The sequence below is a fragment of the Falco cherrug genome, unplaced genomic scaffold (assembly GCF_023634085.1).
Source record: "Falco cherrug isolate bFalChe1 unplaced genomic scaffold, bFalChe1.pri scaffold_49, whole genome shotgun sequence".
Classification (NCBI taxonomy): Eukaryota; Metazoa; Chordata; class Aves; order Falconiformes; family Falconidae; genus Falco; species Falco cherrug.
Genome location: NW_026599488.1, coordinates 186,063 through 191,089, shown reverse-complemented (window position 1 = coordinate 191,089; position 5,027 = coordinate 186,063). Strand labels below are relative to the sequence as shown.

Genomic DNA, 5,027 nt, shown 5'->3' with positions numbered 1-5,027 from the left:
TGTTGCGTGCTTTTCCCTCGAGGAAAAGGACCCTGTCTCAGTCTTATTTATTCACCATTGCTCGCTCTGTTGTAGAAAAAATTTCTCACCATAAGGCTCCAGTGCTTCCAAACGGCAGGTTGGTGGTCTGCATAATGTATCTGTAGTCCCGTCTCAAGGAATGCGTTAACGGTGTTACGAATTATAAATTTGTAAAAAATTAAAAAGTAAAAAATTAAAAGCTTCCTGCCGTAGGAAGACAGTGTGTTGGGTTTGAAACCTTTGGGTAGGACAGAAGGAGGTTGCCACCCTGGGTCAGTGGTGAGTGCTGGCATGTATCGTCTGATCTAGAGCTGATGTCTGTCACCACTTTAGCTCTAGAATTACTCTGAGACGCAGGGAACTCCAGTTCCCTTCAGCTGCAGCCTTGGAGCTTTTCCAAGCAGTGGGATGAAATTCCTGTCACAAGCTGTAACCCAGCTTAAGGAGAAGGGGGCACAGTTTGAGTTTTCTTCCACGTAGGCATCTGGGAGGTACAGTTCTGAGCTTGATACTGCTACTAGGAGATGCTTTCAAGTGAACTGAGTGTGGCTCTGGCGACCCAAAGCTGGACAGGGTTGGCAAATGGTGATGTAGAGTTTTGGTGGTAAACTTGACCAGCCTGTCTTAATGAGCAGGCATGTTCTTTGTTTGCAAGCACTGTTTAGTCCCGCCTAGGCATCCCGCAAGTTTGAAGGGCCGTGGTCACATCATCCCTTGGTCACACACAATGAACAGTTGCCTGTGCTTTTTAAGGAGCATGCTTGGTTATATTTTCTCTGTTTGGCTTTGCATTTGGGAAATAATGTAACAGTTACAGCTCAACTGAAGGAGCACGATACCTGACGTGGCAGAGAAGGAGGTGTGTTTTACTAATTTTTTGGTGTGCATCAGTTTGACCCCAAAATGACATTGTGTCAAAGCTTGTGGCCAGGTTCCGCTGTAGATGTTGACTTGGGGTATGAGTGGCTCCAGGTGTGCTTTAGGAGAGCTCTGTTGGTGTAGATGTGCTGAGCAATTGCTCTGCTGTGTGTGCAGCTGTTCTGGTTTGGCTTGCAGGTGTGAGCATGCAAAAGAAAACTCGCAAGTGTGGTCAGCCTTGCTGTAAAGTCAGAACGGTTTCTACTGCTGAGAGCCTCCTGAACATTTCAGGCTGGCCAAGCGTTGTGCCCCGGTGTTTCTGAAAGTCCACAGCTCTGCAGTTCTCTAGGAGGGTGATGCCAAAACGGCACAGAGTAACTGCTCAGAGATGAATTTTGTCTTTAAGCAGCAAAGGTATTTATTTCGTGCAATGCTGGGGAGCTAGCCAGTTCGCACCAGACAAACTAGCCCCAAAGTTTTCAGTGAAAAGTCAGGTAATTTATACAGTTTTCACGAGAGGTTACAACATCTTTACATACATATTCATTTGATTTTGACATCTAATCATCATATTCATAATAGATGGGGTTTAGGCGGAGCTTGAAGTGGAGTCTTCTAGAATTGTCTTTTGGGGAGACTTTTGGGTGGTCGTTCCGTTCTTTGGCTGGAGCTTGCAAAGCCTCCTGACTCATGGCCTTCTCATCTCCTTCAAATGCCCACCTTATCTTTATTTATGACTGCTAGATTGCTCAGAGTACATTTCTCCTGTCTCTTACTTCAGTAGCATCAGCAGAACAGAACAGGCCGTGCCGTCTCTGTTATATCTCAACATAAACAGAGCATCCCCCAGAGCATGGTACCAAACTCATCCCGAATAATCTTTCAAGACCTTGCTCTGTTTCATTCCCCCTTTTTCTTAGGACTTGGGAAGTCTTTTGTCAAGTTCTGAAGACAAAGGGTTTTGGTAGACATGCATCATTGATCACATTATTTGTGTTCTTCTGACTATGATACTTAGTTTATACCACAGACAGACGTTTAAGAGAGATAACAGGATCATTCCTTCCAACATGACTTAACATGGGATGTATTAAATAGTAGAATACTTGTGTTGCTTTGGGGGAATGGCCTGCAAAGGTGTCCCACCAGTGATGTTCTCCAACTTGTTCTGCATCGGCTAAAGATGGATTTTATATTTTCAGAGTCACATTTCTCCTGTCGAAGCATGTGTTGGGCCGTTCTGTTTATTTCTTGGACCAGTCTTTCTATGTTGGGGTGTCTAAGCATTGCTTTGAAGAGGCTAATGTTCATGCCTATTTTTAATTTAGGTATATCATGATACAGGGTATAATCAGTTCCAATTAACTGTCTGGTAGTTACAGGAACAACATAACCAAAGTCACAGCCTACAATTCTAGTAAAATTATACATACAAAATTTAGTACCATTTGCCATTTCATGACAATTATCAATACTCTTGTTACCAGAAGAAGTTGTAACACATGTGCATCCATTTCCTACATAAAATATTTGTGGCTGGGCTTTAATATGTGGAAACATTTCAAAAGCACGCATAGCCTTTTTGATATCTAAACACAGATCTTCATTCTCTTATTACTGCGTTTTCACAGATGTATCCCAGTTGTTCCCTGGGGAACATGTTCATTCCATGTTCATTGACTTGCCACTTGCCTTTGGTCTGACCATAACTTGCCCAAACATTATGGCCTAGGGGTCTGACAGTGACTTTCTGGTGTATGGCTCCTAGTGTCGCAATGGGAAAGATTGCCTGTTCTTTTGCTGCACTAATTGGGAGCACATATGCTTCAGTTTGCTCCTGTTGTGGGTTGTAGGTGAAGTTTACTAGTTGTCACCAAGCCTGGTGATGTTTTTCAAACTGAGTGGTGAGGCTGGTTTTGCCTATTATTTCCCTTATTTCTTGAGATAGTATTCCTGATGTTCCTTCCTGTTGCGACGGAGGGAAGACACAGTCACTCAATATGAGTGATCAGCAGACTTCGTTTATTGTCCCTTACAGTCACCTTTTATGCCTTGTTATAATTAGCTCATACATATTACAAAAGTTAAGCTCATTATTGGTTAGTTGCCTAAATACCAAGCCCGCCCCTTGTTTCTCTTCTGTAGTTTTCTGTTCCCACCTGCAACATTCTTTTCCCACCAAAATCTTCCTGTTACTGTGTAACAAGGACAGCCAAAGACAGTGTATTTTGCTTTACTTCAGATAAGCTGAGAGCGATGCGCACTTTTGTTCAGCCAGCTGGACTATGTCTATGTGACCCTTTTCAGCTAGCCAGTTATCCACAATTCCCCCGTTTTTATTTTGGGCGACATAGGCTTGGTTGACCATTTTCAATAACAGCATTTTAACACAGGAAAATACACAGCCAACTTATAAAATCTCAGTTCAGAAGTATAATTCCTGAAATACTTGAAAAATAAAGTTAGCTTGAAGCTTTAATTTAGATGCTCTTTCTGTTCCAGTGATATAAAAAGTTAAAAAAATTCAAAGGTAATTTTAAAGTTCTGAACATGGACTAATGCAAGCTCAAAACCCAAAAAGAAACCAAAATGATGTTTGACTAGGAATATTTGCAAATATTTTAGTGGAAAATCCCTGACCATTAACAATTTTCTGTCCAAATAACAACTGCCCTTATGCAACCAACCAATCCATACATTTTCTGAAGAATTCCTCATTGATATCAAAGAATTAACAAAGGGAAAAAATTAGTTCTAAGCTATATACATTCATAAGTGTTTTTTTCAATAGTTACATACAGATTTACACACTAAGCCATAATGGCTTGTAGGTGATACACACAAGAAGAGTACGTTGCTTATCTGTCTGAATGTCTATGCTAAATTTGACAACTATGCCACAAGCCAAGCCTACATGGGTGCTGTGTTATGCACGTTCCTTAACAAACAGAAGTATAATAGGTAAATTCCCAAGATCTAGTCCCCAACCTAATTATATTATTTTGTAGCCAATTAAGGAAAATAACACAAATGTGCGTAACTACATGTGCACACACCTTTTAGTTCAGAACCAATCTGTGATATAAGGCCTTAGCCTTATGGCATCATTGAATCTTAATGAGTACAGTAATTAAAAATGCAGTCTTACTGTAAGTGTGATTTATGCTGACATTCCCTCAAATGCTACACGTGAGTATTTCTTACTCAACTGCCTCAAGTTAAAATAGTAGTATTTGTTAATATGTATTAAAAAATCATTAATTATCTACAATAGCAGTTGACTTCCATAACACTATGTAAGCAAAAGAGGCTTAAGATGGGTTTTTTGAATACTGACAATTTATTTTAGACTGTCTAAACTCAGGTCTTGAAAGATTTCACTCTGCCAGACATAGAAACACTGTTGCACTCCAGTTGTGATATCCCTTTTCCCAAGTTGTCACATGCACATCTTGCTCAAGCAACATTATTGTCAAAGTTTCTCTCTGCTACATAAAAGCATATTGCACTTGTGGATATAAAAGACAGCACCCTTACTTAGATTATTACCTTACTACCTCATAACTCTTAGTATCTCTGATTTCATCACTTCAAAAATTCACCAGAAGCAGATAAAACCACAGCATCAGACTAAACTACACCTTAACTGCTGATTCAAATAAAGGCATTCTCTTCAGATATGCCTAATGCTTACAAATAATTTTGGCTGGTTTTGATCAAAAAACTATTATTACAATAATGATCAAAAATAATAATCCTGTTTGCAAAATGCCTTTAAGCCAGCCTCCTAGTCCCAGCCAATTTCCACATTCAGAATACAGCATAAATACAGAATACAGAATAAATTATCTCCATCAAGGCAAAAAGGCTTCTCTTTAAGCACAGAGATGTTTGCTAGTTCAAGGCAGAAACCCATTTCTTGTAGGGGACACCTTCCCTTAACATTCCTGTGGCTACAGATTGTATCCACTGCTGAGTATTGGATAGCAAGTGCAACCTTTTTTGCTAATGCCCCCAGTCTGATGAGATTACTGCTGGAACCCCAAATCACGGTACTATTTCTTATAATAGTGCTTTGGTTAGTGCTTTGGCTTTATTGGTTCAGCAAGGGTGTGTTTCTGGCCACCCTAAAAAGGCATCCGTCATGA

General features: G+C 40.3%; 1 non-coding gene across 1 annotated transcript; it reads left to right on the top strand.

The window, feature by feature from the left end:
* The first annotated feature begins 292 nt into the window (after positions 1–292).
* On the top strand, positions 293–377 carry LOC129735191 (small nucleolar RNA SNORD45). Its single transcript, XR_008730607.1, has one exon. It is a non-coding gene; the product is annotated as a small nucleolar RNA SNORD45 (small nucleolar RNA).
* The last annotated feature ends 4,650 nt before the right edge of the window (positions 378–5,027 follow it).